This window comes from Rhinatrema bivittatum, chromosome 4 (assembly GCF_901001135.1).
Source record: "Rhinatrema bivittatum chromosome 4, aRhiBiv1.1, whole genome shotgun sequence".
Taxonomy (NCBI): Eukaryota; Metazoa; Chordata; class Amphibia; order Gymnophiona; family Rhinatrematidae; genus Rhinatrema; species Rhinatrema bivittatum.
Window position 1 is genome coordinate 27,284,114 of NC_042618.1, and position 20,051 is coordinate 27,304,164.

At 45.6% G+C, this 20,051-nt stretch overlaps 1 protein-coding gene across 4 annotated transcripts in view; it reads left to right on the top strand.

Annotated features, from left to right (window-relative positions):
* Window positions 1-20,051, top strand: part of LOC115089694 (B2 bradykinin receptor-like) — an 89,104-nt gene that overhangs the window by 64,196 nt on the left and 4,857 nt on the right. For all 4 annotated transcript variants that reach the window (XM_029597890.1, XM_029597889.1, XM_029597893.1 and 1 more), the window contains one exon: window positions 16,621-16,745. The gene's annotated coding sequence lies outside the window, so the exon portion shown is untranslated. The remainder of the gene's footprint in view (window positions 1-16,620; window positions 16,746-20,051) is intronic.

Consider the following 20,051-nt stretch of genomic DNA (forward strand, 5'->3'; position numbering starts at 1 on the left):
CGCCATACCCCAGACTCTACACGTCAGGGGGTCTGTGAAGGAGTATACACAAGAAAACCCCAGAATACCTTAAGGGACCGGATCCAGAGATCTGGACTGGTCTACCTTAAACCTCAGACAACAGGGAACTGTGGTCCAGGCAGAGGCCTCTGGGAAAATGTATATATACAAGCCTGAGTAGCTCAAATGGTAAAGCGAGAGACTTTACATCTCTGACTCATGGGTTCAAACCCCATGTAGGGAGAGAGAGAGATATTTATTTTTTCAGACAACATCCAACAAGGCACAGATCTGTGCAGTCTGGGTAAACAAGCATCGGGGTAACTCGCTTGATGCGGTGGTTACTACCCTTAACCATTAAGCCTTATGCTCACCTTTGATGCAACTCCCACATTACTCTCTGCATCAATGGCAGGGGGTGGCAGGAAATTTGAATCAAACAGGTACCAACAAGGGCCCTGAACTTGGTGGTTGGTGAAACAGATAAGTTTGGGAAAATAAGTGTGGGAGCTTGCTGGGCAGTCTGGATGGGCCGATTGGTCTTTTTCTGCCGTCATTTCTATGTTTCTATGTATATCTCGCCATGCCCAGGAGGGAACAAGAGGCCCCAGGGAGACAGGAAGTACCTTAGGAAGGACCTAGACTGAGAGACTGTAAGTTGTGGTACTGCTGCTTTGTTTATAAGCTGCAAAGATAGGCAGGAGTTGTTTTTCTGTTGTGAATATCCGGCCAGAGCCTAACCTGCACCTATTCTTTGGCCATTCTGACTGCACCCAGTGCCATAGGGTCTTGAAGCCACTCTGCCTTGCTGCTGTACCCATTCTCCCACTCCTTGGTGGTCTTGCTGCCTCTCTCCATGCTTCTTGGAGGAGAAGCACATTACCTGCTATTAAGTTCACTTAGGGGCGGATTTTAAAAGGGCCGCGCAGGGACGCGCGTAAGTGCGTAAGTGCGTAAGTAAGGGGCTTTCGAAAAGGGGCGGGAGGGGGCGTGTCCAGGGGCGTCCCCGAAACGACGTGGCGTTTCGGGGGCGGGCCCCAGCATTTCGGGGGCGGGCCCGGGGGCGTGGCGCCGGCCTGGGGGCATGGTCGAGGCCTCCGGACCAGCCCCCGGGACCGGAGGACGGAGCGGGGCTGCCGGCGACAGGCGTAACTTTGCCGACAAAGGTAAGGGGGGGGGGTTTAGATAGGGCCGGGGGGGGTGGGTTAGGTAGGGGAAGGGAGGGGAAGGTGGGGGGAGGGCGAAGAAAAGTTCCCTCCGAGGCCACTCCGAAATCGGAGCGGCCTCGGTGGAAACAGGCAGCTCGCGCTGGGCTCGGCGCGCGCAGGTTGCACAAATGTGCACCCCCTTGCGCGTGCCGACCCCGGATTTTATAAGATACGCGCGTATCTTATAAAATCCAGTGTACTTTTGTTCGCGCCTGGTGCGCGAACAAAAGTACGCGCTCGCGTATTTTTTAAAAATCTGCCCCTTAGAGAATAGCCACTGCCATTAGCAATGGTTACATGGAATAGACTTAGTTTTTGGGTACTTGCCAGGTTCTTGTGGCCTGGATTGGCCACTGTTGGAAACAGGATGCTGGGCTTGATGGACTCTTGGTCTGACCCAGTATGGCATTTTCTTATGTTCTTATGTTGTCCTAGACCTTGGGGGTCTTGCCTTGTTTCATACCAGACGCTACATCTTGGGGTGTTCTTGCCACTGTGGGTGGCTGCTTTGTACCTCTCATGGTCTTTGGGGTCTTCATGCCTCGATTTGTACTTCTTTGTCCCTCTGTCAGTGCCTGGGGCTTCTTTCTCCACCTTTGCTGCTTTGTTCCTCCTTCATGGTGCCACATTGCCCCGTTTGTGCTGCTTTGGGGGGTTCATGCCACTGTTATTGGTGCCCCCTTTTGAGGCCTTAGGGTGTTCTTGACGCTCTTGCTGCTACTTTGCCTCTCTGACAGTGCCTTAGAGAGCTCCTGTCACTTCTGGTACCCTTTTACCCCTTTAGGTGCTTTCATATTGGGCTAACACTGATACCTCCCGGGTAATCGGGGCCGATGTCCATCTATAATCATTAACCGCCAATCTCCTTCCAAATATTTAGTATTGTTTGAAAACAAAAAGTTTAAGCAATGTAAAATCAGTGTATACTACATCAAAACTGAAACAGTTCCATGAGGGGCGGATTTTAAAAGGCGCGCGAATAGCCTACTTTTGTTTGCGCTCCAGGCGCAAACAAAAGTACGCTGGATTTTAGTAGATACGCGCGGAGCCGCGCGTATCTACTAAAAAAACCTGGATCGGCGCGCGCAAGGCTATCATTTTGTATAGCCGGCGCGCGCCGAGCCGCGCAGCCTACCCCCGTTCCCTCCGAGGCCGCTCTGAAATCGGAGCGGCCTCGGAGGGAATCCTCTAACACCCTCCCCTCACCTTCCTCTCCCTTCCCCTACCTAACCCACCTGCCCGGCCCTGTCTACACCCCCCCCTTACCTTTGTTGGGGGATTTACGCCTCCCAGAGGGAGGCGTAAATCCCCGCGCGCCAGCGGGCCTCCTGCGCGCCGGGCCGCGACCTGGGGGCGGGTACGGAGGGCGCGGCCACGCCCCCGGACCGCCCCGGGCCGTAGCCACGCCCCCGTACCTGCCCCCAAAATGCTGCCGACACGCCCCCGAAACGCCGCGACAACCGGGCCCGCCCCCGACACGCCCCCCTCGGAGAACCCCGGGACTTACGCGAGTCCCGGGGCTCTGTGCGCGCCGGGAGGCCTATGTAAAATAGGCTTCCCGGCGCGCAGGGCCCTACTCGCGTAAATCCGCCCGGTTTTGGGCGGATTTACGCGAGCAGGGCTCTGAAAATCCGCCCCTCTATATATAGTGTCCTTGTATATCCAAACCTCTCCAGTGATACAATCAACAATCAATTGCTACGATAGTATGTTACATTTATGCGCGTAACTCCTTTGAAAGTTACCTCAAATCAGGTGAATTTTCAAAAGCGATTTACATGGGTAAATGTAACTATTGTAGCAACTTTCAAAAGCCATTTACACATGTAAAGTGCACCAATGCAAGCAAATCCTATGGACAATTCAATGGCATGTATTGTAGCAATTTTCAAAAGCCCACTTACTCGAGTAAAGGGCATTTACTCAAGTAAAATCCAGCTTTATGCATGTAAAAACTTTTTAAAATCAGGACCTATGGAAGTAATTTTCAAAGGAGTTACACGTGTAAATACAACATACTATCGTAGCAATTTTCAAAAGCCATGTGCTCAAGTAAAGTGCACTCACGCGAGTAAATCCTAGGGACAATTCAATGGCATATGTTGTAGCAATTTTCAAAAGCCCACTTACACGGGTAAAGTGCATTTACACGTACGTGCGCAGTGTTCTCTGAAACTCCATCCTATTTTCCTTCTCTAGCGCGTGTGATGTTTTTCTGAGTGCGCGCACACAGCTCACAGGGAACATTGCTTAGTGCAGCTGGAGAAAAAAAAAAACGGGACTGAACTAGCCTCTTTTTGATGACCTGGGGCCAGCTGCTAAGGGTACTGTGCTCACCATATCGTGGCAATAATGCTCTGGGGTGTGTTTGTACTTTATCTAATCTGTTATTATGTTTTAATTACCCCCAGTGTATACTTTTCACATCTTATGCAAACTGAATGAAGCCTTGGCAAGGAGGAATATAAACATTGTAAGGCTTTGTCTTCTTTAAAGTGGGAAAAATTGTGGTTTGCTTCCAAGTTTTGATTCCAAATGGGCTTTTCTGGCCTAAGAATCTTCTGACAGCCAGTCGGTGACCTTGGCACAGTATTCTGGCCAAGTGGCAGGATATTGCAGTAAGGATTGCACACGGCTATCATCGCAGTATGAGTGGGAGGCGAACATTGCTCAAACGTTCTTGTAGCTGGTGATGCGTGGGTCTCAAGAAGCTGAAAGCAGTCAGCCGCAGATTGGGCAGAGTATGTGCAGTGAGACAGCAAGGGCTTCAGCCCATGTGGAAAATAACCAAATTCAGCGTAGTGCAATTTTATTTTGCAAAGTATCTTTATATGTAAAGTGAGCCATTTCCCGAGGCAGTCCTGCAGACACACTTAACCAGAGCAAATTTATCTCGTGCATATTCATTATGGATATCTTGAAAACTCGCCTGGTTGTGGGGTCCCTAGGATAGGTTTGGAAAGCCCTGGGTTACAGCAGCAAGGTACGAACCAGAGAAACCACTTCCCCTCCATTAACATTCCTTGTGACCTTGAACGAGTAGATGTATCTTCTGTTGCCTCAGGTGTCCACTTAATTTGTAAGCTCTTTGGGGAAGGAACTTATTGTACCTGAATTCTAAAAATGCTGTAAGCTGCTTAGAGCATTATTTGGAAAGGCAGTCTAAAAATCAAAATTAATTACTAGCAATACTTTTCCAATGCAGTGGAATTCACTTCCAGTCCTCGAGGGCCACAAATAGGTCAGGTTTTCAGGGTATGCCTAATGAACATGCATAAGATAGAACTGCATACAACTGAGGCCGTGTACATGAAAATTCTCTCATGCAAATTAATTTGGGATATGCTGAAAACCTAACCTGCTTTTGGTCCTCGAGGACTGGACATGAATATCATTACCCTACTGGGAAACTATTTATTTTATTTATTTATTGTTTTTTTTTATATACCGACCTTCATGTGTACATATCAAATCAGTTTACAATAAAAACAAATGTCAATTAAAACATTTGCAATTCCAAAATTTTGAAAGAAAGAAAAAAAGATTATACATATCAAAATATTAAAATTATAAAATTAGCTAACATTAATAATTAAGATAACACATTATTTATTTATTCGCTTTTTTTATACCGACATTTGTGCGTACATCATGCCGGTTTACAGTACAACTGAAAGGGGGAGAATACAAAAAACCAGGGGGGAGAGGTGGACAGCGAGGAAGATATAAGGAGCAAGCGCAGCGAGGGAGAAACAGGACAGAGAGAAAGATATAGGAACAGTACCTTATGGTGGGCAAGGCACAGAGGTGGAGGAACAACCGCAAAGTATTAAAAATTACATTGGAAAATTATACATTCAAAAAAGGCACTAAATCAAACATTGTAAATTATACGTTCAAAAAAGGAAAAAAAGTATATACGATCTATATGCAAAAACTGTGTACAATTTATCTCTATCACTAAATAAAAGTTATATACAGTATTGCTGTCGATAAGGTAAATGGTCTAGGAAAAGGAGGAGGGGAGGAATATAAATTGCAGAAGGAGGGGGTGACAAGACAGATTACAAGTAAGGGGGAAAGGGGAGGCGAAGTGTAAGATAAAAAGATAGGGCTCTTTCTCTAGTGGAGTAAAGGGAAAAAAGGGACGAGGTGGGATCTGAGTCAGGGTAGGCCAGTTTGAAGAGCCATGTCTCCACCCCTTTTTTAAATTTCCGGGTGCAAGGTTCTAGTCGGAGCACAAGTGGCCCTAGCGTTCCAGAGGGCGGGGCCTGCGATGCACAGGGCTCTTTCTCTGGTGGAGGTGTGGTGAGCTATTTTAAGGGTGGGGGTGTGGGGGGCTCCTGTGAGAGCGGAACAGGAAATAAAAGTAATAGGCTAAAAGAGTAGAGAGATGGGCATAAATTAAAGAAATGCTTGATGTTGGGTTCCATCCTAAGGTCTTGTGGTTTGGGACTTCCATAAACGCGGCCCGGCTATTGAACGTGCTCTGTCAGGGACTGCATTCAGATGTGCGGCGCTTACCGATGGAATTGGAAGCAGTCCAGTATTCGTTGATCGTGTGGAAATGTAAAGATGCTGTGAACCATTCGATTTTTTTTCGTTATAGAGTGATTTATGAATTAATGAGAGAACCTTGTATTGATTTCTAGAGTCAATGGGTAACCAGTGCAGCTCCTTCAGGGCGGGGGTGATATGGTCAGCTTTTTTGTATTCGCCAAGAGTCTAGCGGCAGAGTTTTGCAGTAGTTGGAGAGGTCTGGTAACATAGGCAGGTAGGCCCAGAAAAAGGGTGTTGCAGTAATCCAGCTTGGCAAATACCAGGGCTTGTAAAACAGTTCTAAAATCATTCTGATATAAAAAAAGGTTTTAATCTCTTTAAAATGTTCAATTTAAAATATCCGTCTTTAATTATACTGTTCACCCATTTTTTAAAATTCACTTCGCAGTCCAGGATGATCCCTAGATCTCTGACATTTAATGAAATAGGATAGTTTTTTGCAAATTCCACAATCTCTGTTTCCTTTTGTGGGCTTAATTTAGGACATATATAAAGAATCTCTGGTTTTTTTGGCGTTGAGTGAAAGACTCATCTGTTTCAAGACTTTGTTGATTGCAGATAAATAAACATTGTCAGCATAAATAACTAGAATAAGCTGGAGAACACAGAAAGTACCCATTAGCAGATACCTCATGTTGATCACACATAACACAAAAAAATGATTACCAAATACAGATTAAATGACCACAAATTACAAATAGAAATTTAGAGACAAAAACTGAACTCTGGTCCCCTCCAGCCTCATTCTCATCTTTCCTGTGCCCTGCACAATAGGAAGGAAGTAGGAAACAACAGGAGGGAAGGGGTTGGATTAGAGAGCAGAGTGGCTCTTGCTTGCTCTGCTCTGTCTGCTCCCCCTCCCCTACAGTTCCCTGCACATTAAATGGGAGGGGAGGGGCTGTTCTCTGCTGCCTGAGATTGGGGCATTGGCAAATAGAGTCCTTAGGGCTCATGCGCAGCAAAGCCCGTGGTGCCAGCCCCAAAATTGTTGCACTCTAGGCCAGTGCTTCTCAATTATTTTTTATGGCCACTGTACCCTTTTAAGCATTTAAAACATCCCATGTACCCTCTAGTTTGCAAACATCCAGAACATTTAACAAATACTATACTTTAGTTCTTTTTTTCTCTGCCTTGCTTGCTTGCTCGCTTGCTTGTAGGGGTGTTTTCCCTTTACTCCTTTCTCTGCTTTCATTCTAACTTTGTTTCCTGGCCCTCCTTCCCATTTTTCTTTTTCCTTCTGTGCTTATCTCCTTTCTTCATCCATCTCTCTCCCCTGTCTCGCAGATCTTTAATCTCATTTCGCTCCATCTTTCTTCTTCAGTTATTTTTCTCAGCTTTACCTTTCTGCCCCATCTCTTCAGTCGCCACTCTTCCACGTCCCTGTCTTTTTTCCCCTATTGATGCCTCTGAGCCCTCCATCTCTTCTTTATTGACTGTCAGCTCTCCCTCTCACCATCTCTTTGTCCTTGACCCTGTGCTCACACTTCCAAGCCCTCCGTACCCCTGTCTCTGGCTCTCACCCACCCACACCTCCAAACTCTCAATCTTCCTTTCCCTGATTCTTTGCCCTACCCCTCCCAGTCCTCCATTTCCCTTTCTCCCTAATTCTCCCTCCCCCCCATCCATATCTCCCAACCTTCTATTCACTCTATTAGTCTTTCACCTCTCTCGATTCATCTCCCCCCAGCAGCCAGCTTTCCATATCCATTCTCTTGATCTCTCTTCCCACCACTCCCCACTGGCTCTCTCCATCTCTCAACTGCCATCTCCACTTTTTGCTCTTTCCAAATCCCTCTCTTGGCCTCTTTTCCATGGCAATTGAACAACATCAACCACTATAAATACAGGAGTCCTGGGACCCAGGAGTAATGGGGGAAAAAACCCTTAAAATCAAGCAATCAAGATAGAGAAACGTAAGAGGGCAGACTAGATAGGCACGTGGTCTTTTTCTGCTGTCATGTTTCTATTTAAGTATAATACGATCAAATTCTAAAGTGGCCAACTCATGTCTGGCTGCAGATAATTGTCTATAAACCGACTGGGACTGATGAAGCATCTGTGCCCATGATAAAGCGGTAATTTTCCTCAGTAGGTCAAGCCTTTGCTTCTCCCTAATTTTCTTTCGAAAGGACACTTGAGAGATTATTAGGCCTCTCATAAAAAGCTTTTGAACCCTCCCAAAGAGTCTCCTGAGGAGAGAGATGGAGAAGTATTCAAATGAAAATACTCTTGGAGTTTAGAAGCCAAGGTATTACAGAAATCCTCGTCTTATATCAAGCTATCGTTTAGATGCCAGAATCTCCGCCCAGTATCCAAATCCTGTATCTGTACCTCAAACCAAATAGGGGCATGGTCGGCCAGATAATGTCAACAATTCCCACCTCCCTAATCCTATTTTGCAGTAATTTATCTATGAAAAAATAATCAGTACGGGAATATGTCCCATGAGGGGACGAATAAAAGGAATATACTCTGGAAGCAGGATAGCATTGCCGCCAGATATCCACAATGCCCCATTGAGCCATGAGATAATCCAGCTCCTTCCACACACTGTGCCCTCGAAAATAGTCAGCTTTGGAAATATCCAGTTTGGGATTTCGAATGAAATTAAAGTCTCCACCCATAATAATCACTCCTTCCGCATGCACTGTCAAAATGTCCGCCAGCAAGCAAATGAAGGAACATTGGTCAGAGAAGGGTGCATAAACTGAAAGGATAGAGAAAATCTCTCCGCCCACCTTTATTTTAACAAGAAGAAATCTTCCCTGAGGGTCAGCTAACTGGAAAATAAATTCAAAGATGAGAGTGCAAGCAATCGGTATCCCCTTGCCCGCATATTTTGCCCTCTTGGAGCTAGCAGCAAGATATCTGTGTGGAAAATCCTTAAAGGATAACAAATATTCATGGCGTTTCTTCACATGAGCCTCCTGGAAAAAGTGCTTTGGTGAATTTATAGTGAGACAACTCCCATGACAGAAGGAATATCGAGTAAGAAAAGGGAAGTGATTATTCCCTTGTACAGGTCCTTGGTGAGGCCTCACCTGGAGTACTGTGTTCAGTTCTGGAGACCGTATCTACAAAAAGACAAAGACAAGATGGAAGCGGTACAGAGAAGGGCGACCAGGAAGGTGGAGGATCTTCATCGCATGACGTACGAGGAGAGATTGAAGAATCTAAATATGTACACCCTGGAGGAAAGGAGGAGCAGAGGTGATATGATACAGACTTTCAGATACTTGAAAGGTTTTAATGATCCAAAGGCAACGACAAACCTTTACCATAAGAAAAAAATCAGCAGAACCAGGGGTCACGATTTGAAGCTCCAGGGAGGAAGATTCAGAACCAATGTCAGGAAGTATTTCTTCACGGAGAGGGTGGTGGATGCCTGGAATGCCCTTCCGGAGGAAGTGGTGAAGACCAGAACTGTGAAGGACTTCAAAGGGGCATGGGATAAACACTGTGGATCCATAAAGTCAAGAGGCCGCCAATGAAGAGTGGGTGACTCGCCAGAATGATGGCTACTGCCTGGAGACAATACCCTTAGTCAATAAACATACACATGGTTACTGTGACTCCAACATCACTCTAAGATTCAACAGCATGAGGAAATGTGGAAAAAAGGATTTGCACTCACAATGACGGGAGTAGCTGGCTTGTTACGGCGGTTACTACCCCAAACCAAATATCCAGATTACTACCTCCACCTTCCTCTATTCCTGATGCCTTTCAACTAGCTTGATCACTCCATTCTTATACTTCACTTTCAATGCATATCCAGCATAGTTCTCTGCTTCAACAGCAGGGGAAAAGAAAAACTGTTACTTCACACATCCAGCAGAGCTCTCTGCTTAAACGGCAGGGGAGAAGAAAAAAGGGTTCGCACTCACAAAGCGGGGAGTAGCTGGCTTGTTACGGCGGTTACTACCCCAAACCAAATGTACCTGATACTTCACTCTCGACGCATATCCAGCATGGCTCTCTACTTCAACGGCATCGGAGAAAGACTGATACATCACGAATTTCCAGCATAGCTCTCTGCTTCAACGGCAGGGGAAAAGAAAAACTGATACTTCACGCATATCCAGCATAACTTCAACGGCAGGGGAGAAGAAAAAAGGATTCACACTCACAAAGCGGGGAGTAGCTGGCTTGTCACGGCGGTTACTACCCCAAACCAAATGTGCCTGATACTTCACTTTCGATGCATATCCAGCATAGCTCTCTGCTTCAACAGCAGGGGAGAAGATAAACAACCAATAAGGGCTGTATAACATAATCTGGGTAAAAACAAATAAGCATGGGTGTAGCTTGCTTATTGCGGCGGTTACTACTCCTACTACCTCTAACTAATCAAGCTAGATATTTCACTTGGATGCAGCTCCTCCACCGCTCTCTACATTAATGGCGGGGGTGGAAGGGAATTAGAACCAAGAGCTAAGAGAAACAGATAAGTATGGGAGAAGAAATGAGGGAAGCTTGCTGGGCAGACTGGATGGGCCATTTGGTCTTCTTCTGCCGTCATTTCTATGTTTCTATGTTTCTATGTTTCTATGTGTTAAGTCCCTTAACATCAACATACCTTTTCGACTACATTTACCTTCTAGACCGATGAGAGCAGTATATAGAGACACTCTACATGTCCCTCTCAGCAAACGAACCATGTCCACAGCAGGTCCTGCACAATGGAACTCTCTACCTCCAGAACTCCGGTTAGAACAGTGCCCGATCACTTTCAAAAAAAGACTAAAAACTTGGCTATTCGAACAAGCATTTCATTTATGCCAATGAGATACCTCCTTTCTAGCCAACAGGCCAAATATCAGACTATCTATCCATTCAGTTCTATTCACTCCAACCTTACAGTTAGACTAGTCTTAGCTCAAAAAAACAGTTCTCATTCATTGTTCTCTATTTAGGTTTTTTTTCTCGTTATCCCCCATTTATTTGTCTCTAGTTTCTACACCCTGTTTCAATGTAATTGCATTCTTATATGCTTGTTACCGTTACAATGTAAACCGAGATGATATGTAATTTCTACATGAAACCCGGTATATAAAAATGTTAAATAAATAAATAAATAAATTAAGGGATAAAACTCACATGGACTTTATCCCAGAAAGATAAGGCAAAAAGTTATACAAAAAATTACGAGTCTCAACCCACTAAAAAGCTGAATATGAAACATTGTACTCCCAAAGCCAAGTTCAAGACATACTAATGCAGGTAAACCCTCAGCCTTTAATTGAGATTTTACTGTTTATGATAACATTATTTAATTTTAACATGTTCTTAGAATTGTCTTCTTTATCTTTGTAATTATTTTTATCCAGTTTTTTAGGATTTAAATGGCTTGTTCTTGCTTATTTTAGTTAGGTATGTTGCGATCCCCCCTGCTGCTGCGCTACAGGAGGTCTCTTACCTTCCTCCAGAGGCCGCTCTGAAGCCAGGGCCTCGCCTACGTTCCATCCGGGACTTGCTCCAGGGCCTGAGAGGCCTAGCGGTGCCTGTGGCTTGCATGCCTCTGTTCTATTGTGGGAGGGAGGGAGGCGGAGACGGCCAAAGGCCGCTCCGCCCCCTGAAAGGAAAAGGAGAAAAGGACAACAAAAGAAGGGAAGGACAAAAACACAGAACTCCAGCGCCCCCTTGCGAGGGCGCTGGAGAGTACAAGAATGGGACAAAGGGAGGAAAGGAAGGAGGGGCGACAAAAACTAGAGGCCACTAGGACACACGTGGCCGAAAAAGCAAGCTGGAAGCAGGAAGCAGCAGTAGCTGGAACCAGCAGGCAGCAGCAGCAGCAGGGCACAGGAGTAGCAGCAGGGCTGGAGGCCCAGGAGACTCAAAGCCACAGGGCTGGAGGCCCAAGAGAGACAGCACCACAGGGCTGGAGGCCCAAGAGAGACAGCACCACAGGGCTGGAGGTCCTAGAGAGACAGCACCACAGGGCTGGAGGCCCAAGAGAGATAGCACTACAGGACTGGAGGCCCAGTAGACACAGCTCCAGGGCCTGGGAGGCCTAGCAGACACAGCTCCAGGGCCTGTGTTCCATCCGGGACTTGCTCCAGGGCCTGAGAGGCCTAGCGGTGCCTGTGGCTTGCATGCCTCTGTGTTTGGACTTCCTGCTTCCAGCCACGCCCGTTTCTCTAGGGGCTGGCCCGCAGCTCTCTTCCCCAGTTATAGGACCAGCGGTGGGCGGTCCTGGCAAGCTCCTCCCAGGGAGTTGCCTTCTACCTCCAGTATTTAAGGACTTTCTGTTCACTTGCAAAAGGCTTCGGATCGGGCTCTACAGTTGTCTATAACCTTGCCGATCCAGGTCCCCCGGTTTCGCCTATGCCTTGATGGGTTCCTGTCCTGTGTCTCTGCCTAGATGTATGCTCCTGTTCCTGCCAGCCGTAGGGCTTCGGATGTCAGTATCCCAGCATCGGAGTTCCTGTTCGCCTGGCTCTTCCCCGCACCCTCCTTCTCAGCGTGGTCCGCGACCAGCCTTCCTGGGCTGTGTAGGGCGCGTCTGGGACAGGGTGGTCCGCGACTCAGTCCCACGGGTGGGCTGAGTAGGGCGCCCTGACGGACAGTGCCATGTTTCCGTCCAGCCTTGTCTACAGTGTCTTTCTTCAGCCCTTGCCCGGATGTCTTCGTGTCTCTGCCTTGACCTTCGTCCTCGTCTGGTTCCTGAGCCTTCTGTCCTGTTGGGCCCTGGAGTGGCCAACAGGAGGGATTCGTCCCACGGGCTCTTGAGCTTCTGCCAGCCGAAGGGGCTTCGGATGTGAGTATCCCAGCATCGGAGTTCCTGCTCGCCTGGACCTTTCCTTCTTGCTTCAGCCCTTGCCCTGATGTCTTCAGTGTCTTGCTTCAGCCTGTCTTGGATGTCTGCTTCAGCCCCCGTCTGACGTCTTCTGTATAAGGACTCTGTCTGCCCTCGCCTCTGTCCGGCCTGCTGCCCATTGCTGTTCCCTGCGGCGGGTCCGAAAGGGCCGGGAACAGTCGGAGGACCGTTCATTAGTCAACTTCCCTGTGTTGGCTACCATGGGCATGCAGGTCCGGCTGAGGGTCGGACTCCCTGCTTCTGTTCCTGCCTGCCTGGCTCACCATGCCTGCTCAGCTCACCTCCCACGGTGTGGCTTTGGGCTCCTCCCAGAGTCCTGCCGTGGCCCAAGGGCTCACCACCAGCTTAGGACGACCGTGCCCGCGCGCGCTCGTAACAAGGTAATTATTGAAGTATTCTATTAGGCACTTTATGGTATATTCTTAGACACTAATGTTTAATTAATTACTTTTATTGATCTGTAGTAGCATTTTTATTATGTTAACAGTTTTGCTTATCATTTTTTCTTTTCTTTTATTCTTGCTTGTAAACGTTATGACGGCACGTTCCAAACAACGGTATATACAAGTTTATAAATAAAATAACCCATTGACCCCAGTTCAATTCCCTGTCCACCAGACCCATACCTTGGACCACTCCTACTGCAGGGGTAAGCCTCCCAAACTGAAATGCACTCTCAACGTGATGCTCCTGCAAGCCCAAACATTGCAACAGTATAACCCTATGGGAACCCAGAACTGGATAACCAATTCACACTTAGTCAACCGCCCCTCAGCTCTTAACTGCCACATAATAACAGCGAAAATGCAAAAAGCCTATTGAAGGAGAAAATAGACATATAATCAGGAAATATACTCTTGAATGCATAAAGTTCAGCCTTGGTCCGATAGGGTGGAGCTGGCGCTGCAACCGATGGTGGCCATCTCCAACCTGATGCCGTCTTCGAAAGGAATCCACTTTTGCCACATTGTCAGCAGACTTCAGCACAAAGAAAGGAATTGGGAGATTGGCTTGCTGGAAGGCGTCTTCGGCATCAGTCAGTGATTTGATCTTGTAGGAGGTGCCCTTCACTGTGAAAGAAAGACCGAAAGGGAAGGTCCTTCTATAGCGGATGTTCTCTGCACCCAGCATGGCGGTAGCCGCTTTCAGTTCGAATCTCTTGCACAAGGTGGTGGGTGCCAGATCTTTAAAGATATATAGTTTTTGCCCTTCCCATGGCCATTTGTTGCATTTTCTTGCAGCCGCATATAATTGTTCCTTCACGGCATTGCTATGAAGGCAGAAAACGATGTCTCTGGCCCTGTTAGCCAGTTTAGGGCCTAACACCAATGGGCCCTTTCTATCTTTATAGTCGGCTGTCGTTCCAGGTCTGCATCCGAGTCAGTAGAGGGGGAAGAAAGTATTCGCTGACGGATCGATGTTGCGACTGAGAAACATTCATATTCTTTTTTTTTTTTAATATAATTTTTTATTTATGCAATTTTCAAATGTATTATATACATCTTATTTCAAGTATAAGAGATCCATTATAGCATTTCAAAAAGGAAAAATAACATCTTAAATCTGATTACAAACAGAATACGGATCTCTTTACATAAAAGGAAATAATGGAACCAAGATGTATTCCTAGGAATTAGGAGCTCAATGCAATACTTCAGCTTAAATGATATAAGTGTACACCGTTACAGGAGACGTTCCCCCCTACTTATAATACTTGCGCTTCAACTCCTTCCATCTAAGAAGCCCCTTAGTTGTTCAGTTTCAAAAAAAAAAAATGTATCCTGTTGATACTTTATAAGACATTTACAGGCGTATCTTAACTGCATAGTTGCACCTTTATTTTCCACCTCTGCTCTCATTAATAGAAATTTTCTCCTGCACTCCTGAGTGGCGCGGACAATGTCTGGATAAATCCAAACACTCTGTCCGTGATCTTGTGAAGATCTATTTCTGAAGAAATACTTCATTACAAGATTTCTATCTTTTGCAAAGGTAAATGTGGCTAATAGTGTGCCTCTTGGCTTAATTTCTGTTTGCATTGACATCTCAACTAAATCAGTTACATTAAGTGATTGCTGTTCTTGATTTTCCTCAGACGCTCATTGGTAAATTCTTCCTTGAAACAAAGAAGGCTCTTGATAGTACAGGTGTTAATTCCTTAGGAATCTTCAAACGAAAATTCAAATATTCTTTGAGCATTTCGCCCGGTGCCATTCCTTTCATCAATGGAAAATTTACTATTTGTAAATTTAAATAAAGGAGGTTATTCTCTGTTCTCAATCTTTCTTTCAGTGTAATTTTTTCCTCCATTTTCAGTATTTTCTCATGATGTATATTGGTTATTTTTTCAGTATTCAATCCTCTCTTGTTCAAGTCTAAAAAAAGCTTGAGTTAAAGTGGTAATAGCTGATTCAATGGATGCCATGGCTTTCCACAGCGTGTCCATAGTTACAACTGGTGGTTTATGCAATGAAAACACATTTTTGGAATGCATAGTTACCAGATTTTGAAGCGCTGAGTTTTCTTCGATATCCCTTGCCAGTTCAGCCATAGGGGGTTCTGTGGAGGTGCTCTCTCTCTCCCTTACATCTCCACCTCCGTTCGTCTGCCTTCCGCTATCTCCTTCGGGCTCACTCCTCTCCTGCTGCCGAGCAGTACCCGTTTCTTCCTCCCCTGCTCCCGTCCGACCTCGCGGTGGCGATGCCCCTGGGCTAAGTGAAATCTCGTCGGCCATTGCGAGCGTTCCAAGCTCCTGGAACTCTTTCCTCGCGGCCCTCACTTCTGGTGTTTTCAGGGTAGATTCGTAGAAGCTCTCTATCTTCGTTTGGAAACTTTCTTCCTTAAAGGTAATATTTTCCTTCAGTCGCGCCTTTCGTTTTGTGTGCGGCATGTCAGTAAATCAACAATATTTCAAAGGTAATCTTGGAAAGAAATGACCAGGCAATAAGAGAGCTCCTCACTTGCGTCTCATGGAGCGGCCATCTTGGCTGCATCAAAAACAATCATATTCTGATGACTCTGGAACGCCGCTTATTCTCAAGTTGCACTGCCTCAAGCGGTTTTTTAAGTCCTCAGTTTTCTCTACGAGCGATGCTTGCTCAATTTGCAGGTTGGCCTGTAAATCTGCCATCCTCTTAAGGGACTCTTCCTGGCTCGCCATGCGTACATGTAAGTCGACAGCACGGGTCCCCAAGGCCGCTAAATCTTCACGCACCTCAGATATCAACGCTAGTAGCTCTAATTTGTGCTGTTTCAGGTCGGAACAGCGTTCCAGTGCTTGCTTACTGAAGGAAAATTATTTTAAGTCTGATGTTTTTCGTTTAGTGGCCATTATTAGATCGTAATTGGTAAGGCCAGCTGAATGTAATTGATTAAAAAGAGAGGATGGCAGAAGTTCACTCAGGATGCAGACAGGGTAAAGCAGGAACTATGAGACTAGGCAGCCATTCCTGTTGGTGACATCAGAAAATTAGCCAGCTAGAGTTTAGTTGGATAAATTAGGGGCATTCCAGGGACGTAAACGGGAGGAGTTGAGTTAGCCCGAAAAGTTATCCAGCTAACTCTGGTCAGCCCTTAGACCTGTCCTAAAGTTTGCCAGAATAAAGTTTTCCAGCTGACTTTAAGATAGCCAGATATATTCAGCACTGAATATATGGGCTAAGTTAGCCGGATAAGTTTATCCAACAAACTAGCTAATCCACTCAGTGGCTAAATATAGGCCTTTAGATATTTTGGTAACATCCAGCTGATATCCAGTATTTAAGAAGCACTAGAAATCACTTCATGTGCTACTGCTAGAAGATATTAATATTTCCACAGAAAAGATAAAACCAAGTACAAGATCATCATGTGATTTCTTTGGTTTCTCTGCATAATTCATTTTATATGAAGAACAAGTGGACCTCGATTTATTCTGGCTTTTACAATAAAGTGATTTTGCTTTTAGATCAGCAAGGTTTGTCAGTCCATTAATTCCAGCAAAGAAACATTGAGTTTTGTTGTGTTTTGCTTTTTTTTTTTTAAACCACCTAGGGTCGGTGCACGGCAGACTGCGGAAGAACCCAGACCATTTACTCGTCTCAACAGGACAAGCCCGAAGTAGAAGGACACATCTACACATAGTTTAAGGGAGACGTTTTCAACAGGACATCCAAATGGTAAGGTATACATGCACTGTTCAGCTTACACACTTGGCTGACTTTCAGACGCAAGGTAGCCATGTACCTGTTGTGTGACTAGAAGTACGTGGGCACACTTGGACAGTGTTGGACAACTGTGAGCATTCAGTCTTGAAATTGAAATGCATATATTTAATTTCCAACTATATCTTTGGAAGACCCTCCGGAGCGCCTATTTTCTAGGAGGCCAAAATACAAGTCTGCTTTCTGACAGCTAAAAATTCATGTATCCAGATATAGTGGATTTAGGAGGTTTAACATTATTTTTTTCCCCTGCCCAAAAGATACCCAAGTCTTGAAAATTGACAACAAAATGTGTAAATGTTTCTCTTCCTCCAAACCAACCTGAGCAAAACTGTTTTTTAAAAGTTAGATTTGAACTGAGATGAAGCCAACTGATTGTGCAAGTAACTTGGAGGCACAGTTTCAAAAGTCTAAATCTCCATTTGAGCTGAGCAGCTGGAATTGTACCCATGTCTAATTGATTTTGTTATTAATCACGCATTTTTGACTGCTTGGCCTTATATAGGGTCCGAGCTAAGAGCTGGGTGGACTTTTGGCTGAGATTGAGAACCTGTACAATATGGGGGCAGGATGTGAACACCCTGCCACCCAAACCCCATGGGCACAAAACTATTAGGACCAAGGCCAGTGCATCCATTAGGTGAGCTAGGCTGTAACTTAGAGTGCCAACCATTAGAGAGTGGCAAAACCATTAGCGCACGCTCCTGGCCAGCAGCCAAAGACGCAGAGGAGAGCAATCAGAGTGGGGCCGCAAGCAGAACCCATCCCATTCCTGGCTGAAGATTAACCTGAAGGTGGCTGCGAGAGGTGAAGATTAGGAGAGAGGCCAGGTGGAGCTGTAAGTGGATCTCTTCGTGCTCGCTTGGCACGGCTGCAAACAGAGTCTATCCCGCTCGCGACTGAATAGGAGAGGCCCAGTGGGCCACAAGTGGAGCCCATCCCACTCATGGTCAAAGACACAGAGGAGAAAGGTTGGAGAGAGTCGCAGGCAGAGCCCATCCTGTCTGCAGTTGAAGACAAAGGAGAGAGGCCTAGGAGAGCCATGGGTGGAGTCTGTCCTGCCTGCAATGAAAAAATATGGAGAGGCCCAGAATGAGACACAAGAGTACCTGTGAGCCTAAGTGAGAGAGCAAGGGAGCCTGTGTGAAGGGATATGTGTGTGCATGAGAGAGAGAGCCTATGAGAAAGGGATTGCGTATGTGAGAGAGAGAAAGAGACATACCTTTTGAGGGAGTTTGTATATGTGCAGGGGCGGATTGGCCTATCGGGGGATCGGACATCCCGCGGTGGGTCGGTTGCTCTAGTTACGTGGTCTGCCAAGCACGGCTGTGACAGAGCCGCGCTCGGCAAACCACGTGGCATCTCCTGGGCCGGCCAGGGTGGCAAATCCCTGGGCCGGTCATCATCAGGAATCCGCCCCTGTATATGTGTGTGTGTGTGACAGAGAAGTGTGTGTAAGGCTAGGTGTGAGACAGAGAGGAAGCATGTGTGAGGGGGGTATGTGAGAGAGAGAAGGGGATCCTTCTTTGCGTATGAGTGTATGTGTATGTGTAAGAGATCAAGTGTGTGAGGGTGGATATGTGCTTGAGAGAGAGAGAGCCTTTTTGATTGTGTGAGAGAGAGACAGAGACTGTGTGAAGGGGTGTGTGTGTGTGCGTGCATGTATGATTGTGTATGAGAGAGAGATATTGTGTGAGACTGTGCATGTGTTTGTATGTGAGAGAGTGCGAGCCTGTGTGAGGGTGTGCATGTATGTATGTGTGTGAAGGAGCATGTGTGATGGTGGGTGTGTGTATGTGTATGTGTGAGAGAGAGAATGAGCCTATGTGAATGTGTGTGTGAGAGAGGGGCAGAGGGACCCTGTGTTAGGTGGTGTATTAGATAGAGGGAGCCTGTGTTAGGTGGTGTATGTGTGTGTGAGAGAGACAGGGAGCCTGTGGGAGTGTGCATTTGTGTGAAAGAGGGAGTTTCTGTGACTGAAAGAGAGAGAAGAATCTAGCACAAGAGTATGTGTGTGAGTGAAAGAGATTGTATGTGTGTGAAGGTGCATATTTGAGTAAGAGAGAAAGGGAGTATGCATGTACTGAGACAAGGAACCTGTGTGTGTGAGAGAGCGCGGGACCTGGGAGAGTGAATGAGGGTATGTGTGTGTGTGAGAGAGAGGGAGAGAAGGTCTGAGAATGAGAGACTGTGGGTATTTCTGTGTGCGTAAGTGTGTGCATGGGTGAGAGAGCACGTGTTTATGTATGGTAACACGTGCATGTGTGGAGAGCCTGTGCATATGAGTGTGAGAGAGAGCGTGAATATGTATGTCTATGTGAGTCAGAGTTAAAATTTTGTTCACAACAACCTACCCTCCCCACCCCATCAGCTAATCCACAACAATCTCAGGGCTTCTGTAAATCAAATGTTCCCAGGAAAGGGGAGTGGTTGATTTTTTTAATCCTTGTTAGTTTTAATCATTGGGTGTCATTTGATGTGTCTGCTGTTTGTCAATATTTTTTTAGAGTTTGAAAGTTTTTTTTTTATTTTTATGAGTTTTTAATTATTGGATGTCATTCTTATTGTCAGCTATTTGAAATATTCTTTTGAATATTACGGTTTTACTATTATTGATGTTTTATATGTCTTGATTTTATTCTTTGATATTTTATGAATAATGACAATGTTTCTGTTTCCTCATTGTTGCGCTGTGTACAGAGTCTAATGTGGTTTCCAGTTCAGTTTTTGTCCACATATTTTTAATTTTTACTTTATGGTCTCTTTATTCAGTATTTGGTAAGGGTCTCTCTGTATCCTGCATGTGTGATCAAACTTGAGGTATTCTGCTAGCATGTAGGGTTCTATAGCAGATAGGATTGTTCTGGTTTCCTAATAGGAGATGAATTGATAATTAGAGCCTGGTGTAAAATATACAGTGTTTCCTTTTCATAGATAGGGCTGTTACTATTTAAGTGCTAGCAGTTAGTGCTGTTTTGGTATAGGAGGTTTACTATATTATAATTAAGTTAACTCATGCCTTTGAATGCCAAGCTCACACTCAATACATGCTACAATAGGCCTAATTATGTAAAAAATAACCACTAGAAAAAATGCATCAAAATGAATTAAATGGAGACCATCATACCTGAAGGAAAATCGCCAACATACTTAGCTCTTCCTTATAATCATCAGTCTCCACATTTACATTTATTTTGTTGTATGTATTTTTTTCTGCTGGCACCCTGTAGTCTCTCAGTCGTGCTACCTATCTCTATCCTA